The sequence below is a fragment of the Lycorma delicatula genome, chromosome 2 (assembly GCF_047948215.1).
Source record: "Lycorma delicatula isolate Av1 chromosome 2, ASM4794821v1, whole genome shotgun sequence".
In the NCBI taxonomy this organism is placed as follows: domain Eukaryota; kingdom Metazoa; phylum Arthropoda; class Insecta; order Hemiptera; family Fulgoridae; genus Lycorma; species Lycorma delicatula.
Genome location: NC_134456.1, coordinates 201,270,296 through 201,284,537, shown reverse-complemented (window position 1 = coordinate 201,284,537; position 14,242 = coordinate 201,270,296). Strand labels below are relative to the sequence as shown.

At 31.2% G+C, this 14,242-nt stretch overlaps 1 protein-coding gene across 1 annotated transcript in view; it reads right to left on the bottom strand.

Annotated features, from left to right (window-relative positions):
- Positions 1-11,459, bottom strand: part of LOC142319568 (retinaldehyde-binding protein 1-like) — a 114,651-nt gene extending 103,192 nt beyond the window's left edge. Inside the window, exon 1 of the mRNA XM_075357004.1 lies at positions 11,349-11,459. The gene's annotated coding sequence lies outside the window, so the exon portion shown is untranslated. The remainder of the gene's footprint in view (positions 1-11,348) is intronic.
- Between the last annotated feature and the right edge of the window lie 2,783 nt (positions 11,460-14,242).

Below are 14,242 nucleotides of genomic sequence, written 5' to 3'. Positions count from 1 at the left end.
GTTTAGTTTAACTTACAAACTTTTCAATAATATTTTTTAATAAACTCATTAGGTTTTTCAGTTTTTAAAAAAAAAACCGTTTAATAATCCTTTTTTTTTAGAAACAATTACTTTTGAACTCAAACTTAATTTAAACGCTCTTACACCGTGCACAATTCTTGCATTGCAAATTTCAGACCGAAAAATTAAGACTTCTTTACAGAAAATAGCAAGAAATAGTAGATGATAAAGATTATCAGATCGAAATTAGATAAATTAGGCTTTTAAACGGTAGATTGATGGTGACAATATTAATAAAGTTCAATTAATATTTTATCAGCCATAAAAGAGGGCGAATGTAATCTAAATATGATTAAGCGGTAGTTTAATAAGCTACTTCAAAATAAACTGGTGTTTTAACGAGAGTAAGTAATTAAAAGGTTTTTTATAGTGTAATATACAAGTCTAGGAGGAATGATATGACATTCTAATTTTAAAAAAACCGTAGGACACGCCGTAGTCGATAACGATTGAATTTTAAAAAAATGAAAGTGAATAAGACAGGAGAGTAAATGTCAGGCAGAAAGGGGAAACGCTAATATCAAGAGATATACGAGTATATTAGAACTGAAGGAGGCAAAGTGTAAAAATACATAAGACGAAAACAGAAAACAATCAGCGCTTAAGAAATGAAATTAATTGCAAGTTTGAAGTAATAAATGAATGATTTGTTGAAGAAGACGTAGTGACGTAAATAAGGAAACAATAAAGAAAATACAGATGTAGCGAATTGAGCAATTAAAGATAAGTTTTGAGAAATAAAACTAAAATTAATTACATCTACTTTTCAGAAGGAAAGCTGAAGAGAAGAGAGAAATAGCAGATGTCAAGAATACATAAAAGATATTAAGGTATAACAAATTATTTAATTGCTAGAGATGGAAAAAAAATTGATGCTTACTTTACAAGAAACAATATTACAATCAGAACTTGACAGAGCTGTGAGAGATTTATGTAGGAATAAAGTACGAGGCTATCCTCGTACTTTATTCCTACATAAATCTCTAGTAAATTTCTATTAACTTCTAGTAATTTCTAGTAAGTAAATTTGGTGTCATATCTATGCATGTCACCAAATTTACTGCCCAGAAGTAATTCTGAGTAAAGTGTGTGTATATACTAATAAAAATATTTTTGAGCCTAGAAAATTACCTTTGAAGTTCATTAAAGAATATTATTTCTAGCATACGAAAGAAAGTAGAAGTAAATACTTGTGAGAAATATCGCACAATAAATTACATCCCATTATGAATAATTGTTAGAATTAATTACAGAAAGACAGAACGAGAGGTGAATGTTATGTTATTTTATTTTAATGTTATTTTCAGAAAAATTATGAAAACATGAAAAAACTTAACTATTTTTTTTTAAGGATAAAGAAAAACAAAGCTACCTACATGAAATTTATAGAACTTGGAAAACGCAGCCCGGAATTGAATAGATTTTTTTAACATTTTATGAAAAATAGGATTGGAATATAGGAAGAGAAAGGTGTAATCTTTAAAAGAATTAGATATCCGAACTAAACTAAGGAAACGAAAACAGAAAAAATATTTTTAAGAAAATGGATGACACAAGGATGTAAAGTATTTTTATATGGAAAAACAATAAATTTTCTAATAAAAAAGTTTGAAGCTGGAATAACAGGCCAGAGAAAAACATTAAAATCTCAAAATTACCTGATGATATTATTTTTTTAGTAAAATTAGAAATTATTTGAATTCGTTGCTTAGAGAAGAAATTCAGTTTGAAAGAAAACATGAATAAAACAAAGGTATAAAATTATAACAAAAAGATGGATAATGAGAAGATACGAGAAGATAATAAATCAGATGCTGGAGAATTTTGTTATTGATGTAAAATTATAAAAAATGGGCAAAATAATACAGATATCAAAAGCAGATTGGCACAATCCACGTAGAAAAGGAAAAGAAAAAATCTAAAAATATAAAATTTAGATAGATAAAGTTTTTGGAAAGAAAATTTATAAACATTTTTGTAACGATAAAATATCGATTAGAGTAAAAGAAAAACATGAGTCGAGGCTTTTGAAATGTGATGTTATTGAACAGCTTTGAAAATCAAATAGTTTGACAGGTAAAAGAATTAAGCTGTTAAGATTAATTAAAAAAAGAGAGGTTTTCGTCAAAACCGTATAAAAATAGGAACGTAGTTGAAAGGTTATGACATTAAGATATCTAGTGTAATTGAATTTGACAGCAGAAGGAAGTCAAGATGATAGAAATGATGGAGAACAAAGAAACAGAAAATCAAGGGTTGGGGAATAACGACTATATTGATACTGAAACATCGGAACAGAATAGAGAAGTTATGAAAAAAAGAATCAAAATTATCAGAATGCAGATAAAAAAATAAAAACTAACCAATAATTAACAAGTTATAATATTTCCAATGTTTTTTTTTTATGAAATAAGATCTCTCTTTTTCAAAAATGTCTTGGATTTACGAGTATATCGCAAGATTTTTACAAAGTGATATTATTTTGTTTTATTATTTTAATTCTCTTTGTCGTTAACAAACTGTAACTTAATTTACGGTTTTTTGTTTTATTTTTTATTTATATCTTTCTATCCATTTTAATTAAACACCATTAAGAAAAAAATATTTTAATTTAACTCTGCGTTATTGGAACTCTGAAAAAGTGAAGGTAATGAAAGAAATATAGTGCTTGACGCTGTCTAAATTTTATTATCGACAAAATCTGAACATCCTTCTTAATTTTATTGTTTCTTTATCATAATCATTAATTAAAATATGTTGATATTAATTAATCATTATATGATATGTATATGAGATCTGGATACTGCCTTACCTCTAATCGACCCAGATCTTGAGACGGTTACGTAATTAAAATTTATCATTAAATACAGGTCGTAATTTATTCAAAAACCTTTACTAATTAATTATTATGAATTAGAAGAAAAAATAATACTGAAAAACACATTAATATGATCATATTAAAAATAAATATGTATTTAGAATGTATTTTTAATTAACAGAAATGTTATTATATTTCAAACAAAACTTTCACAGCTATGATGTAAAAAGATTCTTTCTCTTTTTATAAATAAAAAAAATAATTGTAACTATTATTTAGCAATTTTAAATGTCAATATGAATTATTTCTATATTATAACTATTTTTTAGTAGTTAATTTAAAATTAATTTAGCTCTAACATAAAATAAAAAGTGTCTTTAAGTTTAACTGTAGATCGTAACTGTGTACATCAAACTGGTACAGTCTTTTACTCGTATAACTTTGTGTGAAAACGTGTTTTATTAAAGCATCAGACATATGAGAAAGTGTTCGTATTAAATACATATTTCTATGCACTGGGTGTGTGATGTGCTTGTGTGAGAGTGTGTTAAAAAACAAAATACAAAAGCGAAAACACACACACACACACACACACACACACACATACGCATAATATCTCTCCGAATACCTGCGCATTATCTGCCCAGTAGAACTTTCTCCGTTTACTGTTACTGTAGTTGAGTAATAATAAGCATAACAATTGTGTTACATCAATAAATTTACTTTGAATGATAATAACAACATAAAAAACTACTAAAACATTTAAAAATTAAACAATGCAAAGCTATAAATTGATTTATGGTCAGCTTAGTGTTTGTTCGTAGTATTAAATATTAATAAACAGAATAGATAGAATTATATAAAGTATAATTAGTTTAAAACTATGGATTAATTTTTGTTTTGATGAATATACATTTGTATTTTATTTATCCACTAAATTACAAAATATATATATATATATAATTCACCTCAAGCTTAAAAAGAATATGGAATGGAAATTTTTTGTACTATATGAAAAATACTATGCCTGATCAGGATTAGAATTTGGGAACTTCCTGATAAAATTCGACCAAGTCAAGTAAGTTGACATTATTTATATGTTTTTACATATGATGAAGTAGGTCTTTTCTTTCTTTTTCCTGTTTAGTCTCCTGGAATTACCGTTCAGGTATTATTTCAGAGGATGAATGAGGATGATACGTATGAGTATAAATGAAGTGTAGTCTTGTACAGTCTCAGTTCGATCTATTCTGAGATGTGTGTTTAATTGAAACCCAACCACCAAAGAACACCGGTATTCACGATCTAGTATTCAAATCCGTATAAAAGTAATTGCTTTTATTAGGACATGAACGCTGGAACTCTCGACTTCCAAATCAGCTGATTTGGGAAGACGCGTTCACCACTATACCAAACCGGTGGGTGATGAAGTAGGCCTATAAAACTGTAAGTTTCGAAAGTCCAAAGCAGTTCTTTGAATTTATGAGTCTAAAACGTTTTTATGAGATTGTATTTTAATGTTGATTCGTAAAAAGAATCGTTAAAGAATAATTTAAATTCAGGAAATCGTATCTTTAATATCGTATTACTTGCAGAAGAAATTGTGTACTTTCTTTTTTCATCTTACACACACACACACACACACACACACACACACACACACACACACACACACACACACACACACACACACACACACACACACACACACACACACACACTCACACAAAATATTTGTTTAGACCTAATAATCCTGAAGAATATTAATATCCAACAATTTCTTTTCAGCAAAATTTTTTCAGTAACAAAAACTCCTTAACATAATATAGAAAAAATATAAAATTCCTTATATCAGCTTGGATGATTAGCCAAATGGTTTAAAAATAATGGTTTAAAAAAATTTTTATGAGTGACGGGCTTAGAAAAAGTGAGAAAAAAGAAAATAACATACAACGTAGATACACATAAAATGAGTCGAAATATTAATTTTTTAATGAAATAGAGCACATTAAGTACTGGAATTTTTGACTAAAAATCTAATTTCTATTTAATCTGGTTTGATACTATAATAATAGTTATTTATTATCATGATTATGGACTAATAATTAATACTATTAGATGCTATGTTATATTTCATTTCTAGCGGAAGGTGAAATATAATCGTTTTGCGTAATCATTTATGGTAACTGCGGAAGTTGATTAGATAAATATTTTGTTCGTCCTTTGACCATTACTGCACAATCATTAATTTAATATCTTATTTAATTTAACCATAATTTTTGAAGAATCATTATGATATATCTTACTAAAATAAAGAAATTTGAAATTACTGTATCATTAACAAAAAAATTCGATGTGGACATCACATTAGATTTTTTGTGACACCTTATGATTTACTTGTACGCCTATTAGATTACACATACACATTTCTTTTTAAAATGAAAAGTACATGAAATTTTATTTCATTAATAACTTCTGATATTTTTTTCATATTTCCTTTTTTATTGTTATTATTGAATTATAATAATTTATTGTAATTTTTTTTACAATCAGAAGTTAATAATTATTAATGCATCAATATATTTAAATTAAAAAAAAAAGTTAAAAGGAAATGAACTCGGATTGAACCGATGTGCCTTCCCCTTGTAAGAACCAAATATTTAATTAATTAAAATCTGATTTGGCTATAACTCTGGAAGCAATGAAAATAAGTACCGCTTTTGAAAAGCTCTCAATGAGGGCTTACTACTGCAGTTAAGGAAATGTCCAAAACCCAAAGTTTTTGGATTTTGGGCTTTTTGGACGCTTTTGGTACAGTCGATTGCAGTCAAAAGGGGATGTGCACAACTAGATGTTACACAGTCCTAAATCCAAAATCTCAACATTCTACGGCCAACTGGTTTTGAGTTATGCGAGATACGTACTTACATACATAGGTACGTACAAACGTCACGCCGAAACTAGCCAAAATGGATTCAGGGATGGTAAAAATGGATATTTCCGTTGAAATCTGAAAACTGAAATTTTTCGGAATCACAATACTTTCTTTACTTCGTACAAGGGAGAAATAAAGATTCAGTAAAATCTTACTAATGCAGAACCAATTTGACTGAAAATACATGTTACTTATTTTAAAAGAATTAATTATTTCTCTATTAAAAAAAAAATAATAATAATAATTCAGTATCTGATAACAAGGCTTAACCTTAATCAAAGGTGATTATGATCTTAGAAATTCGTATATTCTAATCTACTGTAGAATTAACATATATACACATCTATTCTACTCCTCCAAACAAATCACAAGTAGTTATTAGACAATGTGTTACTATTTTTAACAGCAATAAAAAAATCGGAAATGATTGATTTCGATCATAAGTTTAATCAGGATGACTCAGAGTTTCTCCACGAATTGTAATGATGAGTGAAGTTCAGACGGAAGATTGGAGCAGGATTTTAGTGATGTTTCTAACGTTTCCCGACCGACAGATAGAATTCAAACAATGAAGTGATTTATGGTGCTGTTTTATCACACGCAATCACCCAATAAGTGAATAATACCATTATTTACTGACGCGTTCCTCACCTAGCAGGTTTGGCCTTTCATTGTAGATAGACAATAGTTACGATTTGCAATCTGGTAGATTTAAAAACTCAAAATTAATATTAAATCGCTTAAAAAAACAGTTTTCAGTATATAATATAAAAATAGAGGTTATAACTATGTAGAATAAACGAAATGTACGAAACAACCGATTTTTATGAGTGGTAGTACTGGATTCTTAGATTGGATGGTAAAAATAAATTCTTATACCACTTTCCCTGTATTTTATTTCAAACATTCGTGTATTATTGAGTGTATTCGTGAAATCTGAACCGAAAATCAACCGAATTATTTGGAAAATCAGCTGTAAAGAGAGGTAATGATATAGCATATAAACGCTATATCATAACATACGCTATATCATTACAATAATAATTGTTAAATATTGGAAATTATAAATGATTACTTTCAAATTACCTGGAAATTGTATTGTCAAAAGACCTTTCGGAGCTAATTGTACTCAATGAAGTTACCGATGGCATTCTTGTTTTTGATGCTCAACTTAGTTTGAGTATGCAAAGTTAAATGCTCTTCGGTATGGGACCGAATAGTGCGATCTATCAATATTTTGTTTATTAGTTTAATTTACGAGGTGTGGCTATTAAATAGACTAATGTTGCTACAGAACAGCGCATGCGCAAAATTCGTACGACGTACAACTGTGTAGCGAGAAGCCTTCTCTTTCGATTGTTGCCACTCCAGTTTCTGTAAACATATTAGTTAGGCCGTGGCCTTCGTTTGGATAATATCTGTTTTTTGTTTTGCCTAAAAAATGATATGTGTTTTATTAGAGCAAAGAACTGTCGTAAGATTTCATATGAAGCTTGGAAAAAACCGTTACTGAAACTTACCTTTTATTTTATTAAAAAAAGTATACGGCAATTAATATTTATCACGTGCGCGGGTTTTTGAGTGGTTTATGCGTTTTCAAGATGGCCGAGAAGACGTTGAAGATGATGTTTGCCCGGGTCACTCTTTCACGTCAAAATTGGATAAAAATATTGAAAAAAATTGGTAATCTGATCCTATCTGACCGTCGGTTAACTATACGAGTGGTTGCTCAAACTGTAGGAATTGACAAAGAAAAAAACGACCCGAATTGTGAAAGAACAAGTCATGGGGTTCTTCATCAGTACAACGCACCGGCTCACACTGCATTGTCTGTCAAGACGTTTATAGCCAAATATAACATCCCAGTGTTAGACTATCCGCCTTATTTGTCTGACCTGGCACCATGTAACTTTTATCTGTTTCTAAGGTCAAATCTGCATTAAAAGAAAGACGATTTCAGACCATTGAAGCTGTGAAAGAAAAAGCGGCACGCGTCATGAAAGAGCTCACAGAAGAAGACTTCCGGCACTGTTTCGAACAATGGAAAATTCGCATTGAGCGTTGTTGTTGAGATAGAGGAGGGGTTTATATCGAAGGGGATAATAACTAAATATGTATAAATTTAAAATAAAATATTTTACAGCATTAGCCTCGTTATTTAATAGCCACATCTCTTATTCTATTTGTCAAATTTAGTGTATTTATAAATTTCAGATTGCTTTCGAGTATAGTTATCTTTGTTTTTAAGTGATATATGTAGATTAGTTTGTTATAGATTTATATATTTGTATGTATGTTTCGTTTATATTAAATGATTAAAAGCCCAACATTTACTCTAATGCTGTATGCATCGCTTATTAGAGTTCTTTATCTCTTTGAGTAAATGTGTACCCAGTTAGTCCTATTTATGTATTATTTATTGTGACCATTGCAATTTGATTTTTATATTCCTGAGTTGATATGTTTATCAGAGTATGTATTGCTAGTATGCTGATACTGGATGTTTTGTTTATAGTTTTGAAATTTAGTAACAATTTAACAACATTTAGTAACAATTTCTTCTAAAAATTTTGTAAGACTAGGTTGATGTAAGAATTATATATTTTTTGTTACTGTGTGTTTTTTTTTAATGTGTATATTTTATCTATGGTATTTTGTATAAGTATGGGTGGGTAGTCATTAATCTATGTCCAAATTTTTATTACATTGAGTTCTCTTGCGGTTAAGCTGAAAAACATATTAGGGGATGTAAGGATGTTGCATATTTTTACCGAGTGAAAAAATTAGATTGGTTTGTGGATAAGTGAGTTCATTATTAGTGGGTTTTTTATCTATATTTTTAAAATATATTTATCAATATTAAATTTAAGTGGTTTAATGTTTTATATTAAGGTGAAATATAAATTCGGGTATATTTTGATACAGTGTATAAAAAAATGTTTCGACATCGTCTTATGTTTCATCGAATAATAGTATAATGTCATCGATACAATTTCGTAATAATTTCTGTACACTTTTCTCATTGCGTAGAATATAAGTTTTTAAAATTTATAAAATTTACTATAAACTTATTTCATCTAGATGATTAGCAATCGGAAAACCGTTGGTAAGCCTGGTTGGATATAGTAATTGTTACATTAAATGATTTTGTACTTTACCGTTTTTTTAAAGATATTTCAGTCATGCGTACTTATCTTTTAGTGATTCGTTTAGCAGAATGATGGTTTCTCGTGTAGATTTAACATAATATTTATAATTGTGATTATAATTTACGTTAAATTATCATATTACCCTCATTTGTAGTTTTTAATATTAAAAAAAATGTTACCTTTAAGGTAAAGTTATACTTTTCTTTCTTGGTATTCAACGAACGCAATAATAAATCTAGGATTTTATTTTATTTTTACGTAAAATAATTGGTATATTTTAGATCATTCAGCTAATTTAAGTAAACCGTTTTTTCATAAAATATGCAAAGTTAAAAACAGTAAAAAATGTGGATTACTGTTTAAAGGAGTACATTAACATAATTTGAGAAAACTCTACTGCACATCAAAATTTTGGCTTCGTTATTAGTGGTAATAACATCAATAACATATTATTTATTTCTGAATTGATTAGACAAAAATTTGTTTAATAGACAATCTTAACATATGAATTCGCTTTTATCAAAAGACGTCTTAGATAAGCTCCTGAAAAGAGTAATTTGCGAGTTTCTAATCCATATCTTTGCTAATTTTTGTTTTTGAAGACATAAAAATTACTTTACTTTTAGTATGAATCATTTTCAATTATTAGTTACTTGAACTCAAACAACATTCAGTAAATTTGAACTAATCAATATTCTTTAAAATAAAATAAAAAATTGTTATTTACGTTTTCTTTTTTTATAGTCGCATCAGCGATTAAAGTCATTAGCGATTTATCAGTGTAATGCAGCTATATCGGTAAATTTGTAGTCTTGAACAAACTCAGGTCGACTACTCCTGAGACTGTGGTTAATTGAAACCCATGAAACCCAACCACCGAAGAACACCGGTATCCACGATCTAGTATTCAAATCCGTGTAAAAGTAAAATAAAAACCTTTATTAGGATTTGAACCTGAAAAATTTTATTTCGAAATCAGCTGATTTATGATGACGAATTTACCATTAGACCAATCTGGTGGATTTGTACACGTTTTAAATTTTATTAAAAACAATTTTTTTTTCTAAGAAATATTAAATTTCAATATACATAAATTTATTTATATGAATGGATTTTAAATTAATTTATTACAACAAACATGGTTTGTATTCGCTCTGGGCTACTACTTTCAGATTAATATGTTTGGTTATAATCAAAGTTTTCATTTCATGTATTGCATGAATAATTTATGTAGTTAACAAACAATGATTGGCTCGATATCCATAGCGATTAACTATTATAATACTGCTATGTAGCATGTACCGTATGTTATACATCACTTAAGACTAGAAACAAGGATGATTTATATGTATATACATTACAGATGCCAAATGGGAGTCGCCTCGAAATAAAGTTTTGGTTGTATCATTGGTTCGACGACTACAAATAAACACGAAAAATATGTGTAAAAAGCCGGCAATTATTTAATAATTGACATTACACATTTTGCAAAAATGTTGTATAATATACCGTAATAAATTTTGTTTTTACATTATTTTGCTAACTGTGTTTTTAATTATCAATAATGTTGTTGATTTTTGTTTTACGACATTAAGAAACTTTAAATTAAGTTTGAAATCCAAATGATTCAGTAGTGATACTTGGGAAAAAATTACGAAAAAAAGGGAAGATTAAAATTACTAATAAGATTAGCATTTTACTAAAAAATTAAATAAATAATAATAAAATAGATTACACATCCATATAATTTTATATAAATATAAAACCGCATTTCCTGTAAGTTCTTAAAATTTAACGTAATTTGTATAAATAAGAGATGTGTTAATATTCCCGAAAGTTAGTCATATTTTTGGTTATTTTTAACGCTGATGTTTTTCTTATACTGTTTTTAATGTTTTTAACCTCATTACTTACAGATATTGCCTAATACATCACAGTCAGTTGAGTACACTATCTCACTCACTTTTAATTAAGTCTAAATACATCCTTGCTTCCTTTAGTGCACTAAATATTACTACAACGTATTTCATTTTATTTTTTTTATTTCAGTTTGTGTTTTTCTGTGTGTTTTATTCCTTTTGGTTCACCATAGTAATTTGATTTTGTTAAAAAATTAAATTTTCTTAATATGTCTTCATCATATAGAAATTTTTTACTCTGGACTGGGTGGAATCAGTAAGCTATACATGTAACCTAATTTACGGTTAATGTAGTTTTACAAAATTGCACCTCATTCGAAAAGGTTAAGCCCATTTAATAACATTTACCAGGATTCAGCTTAATGTAAATTTTAATTAATCCTTACAAACTTAATTAAAATACTTGTTTATATTGCAGTCTTTTAATTTTTTTAAAATTAATTGTTTTAAACAAAATCATTACTCACCTGATGATGTTAATGGTTCTGCCTTAATGAATTAACTCCTACTGTTTATTTAATGTGTGACATTGTTATAAATGTTAATGTAAAAAATAATATTACTATTGTTAACTTTACTGCATATTTTTATTGTTTTATTCATTGTTATTTTTAGAGAAAGCTTTGTATTATTACGTTGTATTCTGTTGAGCATGAAGTTCTGCGTTAGTTTTGCTTCTATTTATCTTATTCAGTTTTGCTTCTATTTATTTAATTGAATACCGTATTCATTTGTTTTTTAAGATGATTTAAAATTCATGTTAACAATTGCATAACATAATTTTGAGTTAATTAAGTTTTAATTTATAATTCACAATAATTTTATCCAGTTTTTGTTTATTAGTAGTACATATTATAATTTATTAAAATATTATGTATGCAAATTTATCAAAACTGTTTCTGGTTTATGTAATAATAATAAAAACCCAGGGGGGATCCTGTTCCTCTACTGGGCGCGTCCTCAAGGTGGCGGATAGAGGAAGACCCTGTAGATATACAGGGTAGGTGGTGTTCTTCAAAGGCACACCCGCGGACCATAACAGGTACTTTAAATCCAACGCGTCTGTTCCAGATTGGGCAGCGTTTGGTCGGTGTCTGTTTCCCATGTTAGGGACGGCCGTTTCTAGAGATGTCGGAGCCTTGCTCGCAGGATCTTATCCTGTCACCCATTTGTTTTGAAAATTAATGGAGTACAACGATGTGAATCGTTGTAGGGTAGGGTGTTGCGGGCTCGCACCCTTCGGAGCCGTCGTGATGTTCAGTCTGGGGTGGGGAGTGCTGGAGCGAGTGGCAGCGCCTCACCTAATGGTACCACAAGGCCTGGAACGTCGTCTGTGGCTTCTGTTGTGGCTGAAGTTCAGTCACCCAGTGCTGTAGAATCCCGGGGTAGTAAGCGGTTTAAATGGACAGATGAACATAATGCCTTCCTTTACCTTACCTACCTGACTATAAAAAAAATGGAATCGGACATGAAATCGTATAGTTTTCCGCTGCATCAAGCGATGGTTGAGAAATTCCCTGAGCTACGATGTAAGTCTGTCCAAAACATCCTGGATCAGTGCAGATCCCTTTTTTTTATAGGGTTCCTGCAGATGTGGTGGCGTTAATCCGAGTTGATGTTTCTAGGGAGTTTGGGTTGTTGTCCAGCCCATCTTCAGATGAAAGTGCTGTAGAAGAAGCGATAAGAGCCGACAATCCCCTCTCCAATCAATTTGCAGAGAACGAGATGCTGTATGGTGGTATGGATCCGTCGGCCAGACAGCGTATACCAAAGCTGAGGGTTAATCGCGGCAGGAGAAACATAGTGGGCCTTATTAATGAGATTCTTGAAGAAAAAGTGAGATTAGTACCCTCCATAACTGAGCTTCATGAGTTGGTGTACATCGGTGCGATCACGGCAGTCAAAGCGAATGGCAACGCGTAAGAATCCCCAGCGTCCACCTTGGGAGGAGAGGTTGTGTAGGAGATTCGATAAGCTGAGGAAAGAGATCGGTCGTTTGTCCAGTTTCTTAACATGTGCTAACCCCAGTGGATGGATCTGATCGGCGGCGGAGTCGATAATACGAGCGTATGAGGTCCCGGACAACACCACCGACCATGAAATCCTGGATTTGTTAAAGCAACGATTGATGGTACTATCATGTCGGCTACGGGGGTATCGGCAGAGTAACATGCGCCGGGAACAAACTCACTTGTTCCGTACCAATCAAAAGGAGCTGAATAAGCAGTTGCAGGTTTCACCTCAGCAACAACCTCAGGCGAACGCGTCCCCTACTAGTGAGGAAGTCTAGGGATATTGAGGCCCGCTTTGGTCGTGTTCCTCACAGCATAACTGTGGGGCAACGTGGATCCGTAAGGAACGAAAACGAGTTGATAGAGTCCAGACAATGGTAGATAATTTAATCACTCTAGAAGATGTACAGGATTTACAGATTAAGAAAATCCATAATTGGAAGCCGCCTGGGATTGATGGAGTGCTAAACTTTTGGTACAAGCACTTTTCTTCTGTTCACAAGCGTCTTGCAGAATTTTACTCTACCATCTTGCGAGATGCAAGTCTAATGCCGACCTTTATCACTCAGGGGATGACCTATCTGATCCCGAAATCTTCTACTGCGACGGCAGACCCGTCCAAGTACTGTCTTGCAGAAAATTAATGGATAATAATAACCCATCTCCCTACAATAAATAAGCTTTTTACTTCTGTCCTCACTGCCAAAATCAATAAGCATCTTGAGAGACATCAGATCTTGGCTGAGGAGCAGAAAGGGTGTCGTCAGAGTGGTAGGGACTGCAAACAGCAGCTAGTGATTCATAGCGTTATCTCTGTAACGGCAAAGAAGAGTCGGGGAGAGAAGAGAATAGAGGAGGAAGAGGCGTTGTGGATTTGTGGGAGGTTCATGCAAAATAGCTGCTGAATCTCCGCAAAATACTTCCTAGAGAAGAGCTAGTCCAGCTTGCTCCATGGGGTTATAGTAAAAAGTGACAATAGTCTAACCCCACTACGCCTCAGTGATGAGAAATTCCAGCCCCTAGAGGATACCTTCTCCGAGATCAGTCTAATGGATAGGAGGGAATTGCATGGGAGGTACTATGCGGCGCTTATGGATGAAGCAGTTGATCGAGATGCGTCTGTAGCCTGGCTGGAGTATGCTGAGTTGTTTGCTGAGACGGAGGGTCTTGTATTTGCTATACAGGGACGTCAGCACACTCTGCTACAGAAAGCATGTCGTTAAGGATCCTGCTGTAACAATTGACCTGTGCCGTCTTTGTGGATCGCCCAACGAGTCCATCGAACATGTCCTTAGCGGGTGTCAGTTTTTAGCTCCAAGGGAATATACAGTCCGACGTAACAACGTGGT